General features: G+C 42.3%; 1 protein-coding gene across 8 annotated transcripts in view; it reads right to left on the bottom strand.

The window, feature by feature from the left end:
• pum2 (pumilio RNA-binding family member 2) overlaps positions 1 to 957 on the bottom strand; it is an 18356-nt gene that overhangs the window by 14752 nt on the left and 2647 nt on the right. Inside the window, exon 1 of one of the 8 annotated variants that reach the window (XM_035678718.1) lies at positions 803 to 821. The exons of the other annotated variants lie outside the window; for them this stretch is intronic. The gene's annotated coding sequence lies outside the window, so the exon portion shown is untranslated. Of the gene's footprint in view, positions 1 to 802; positions 822 to 957 lie in introns of those variants that run through there. 8 annotated transcript variants of the gene reach the window in all.

The following is a 957-nucleotide window of genomic DNA, read 5'->3' on the forward strand; positions in this document are numbered from 1 at the left end:
AAAAACAACTTTTTAAAGAAACAAGTACACTTTCGGAAAAGGTTGCACCCAAAAGAAAACCACAGGGATAACTGGTGCTACTTAATTTACTTCACCAGGACATAAACTAAATCCCTAGTTGCTAATTTCACACCGCGGTGGAAGACAAACGAAAATGTCGCCCTGAATATCCAAAAATGTGTTACACGGTTTGTTCCACAACGTCAAAGAAGTGTAATTTACTGGTGTGCTGCTCTGTGAATGAGCAAGACGAGAATAAAAAGTGACTGACAACAATGTTGATGAACTAGGAAACACTCTCGGTAGCCTCCTGTTAGCAGCTAATGCAACGCCACTAATGATTTAAAAATATAATAAAAACCCTGGAAACTATCGCATAACGTTGCTGTTTTATTAACCACGATGAAAGCTGTCGCTGGCTTTTAAAGACAAGCCACTAGCTGCAACAAACGCATCCGACGTTATTGATCATTGTTGCAAATCGACGTGCAAAAAAAAAAAAAACCTCTCAGCAAAGCTAACCTGGCTAGCAAGTCCGCTGCTAATAAGCGAGCTAACTCAGCGGCTTTCACTGGGAATTTTACGTAATTTACGGGTTTAAAATGATTAATGGCTGACAGTTCACACCCCTATCGTTGCTCTAACGTCAAATTGTTCAGTGGCACTGGCGTAAATAAAACATATTCCGCGTTTGCTGGTGTTACTACACTGGAGTTAGCGTTAGCCACATCCCTAGCTAATGAAGCTAACCGCAGCGGGCCTGTTTATTATTGGTCGGGCGACGCATCAAAGTTAAATTCACCGATTTATCGCCGTTTCACAGCGAGATAGTGGCTCCGATGTAACACGGGGACACAAGCGGGGAGGTTTCTCGCGTCGGAGGAATCCCACATTGGCCGTATGCGACAAATAAAACCAAAATCAGCCAACGTGAGAGCAGCAAAAAAAAAAAAAAAA

This window comes from Morone saxatilis, unplaced genomic scaffold, assembly GCF_004916995.1.
Source record: "Morone saxatilis isolate NCDOM2014 unplaced genomic scaffold, NCSU_SB_2.0 Contig7, whole genome shotgun sequence".
Lineage (NCBI taxonomy): Eukaryota > Metazoa > Chordata > Actinopteri > Moronidae > Morone > Morone saxatilis.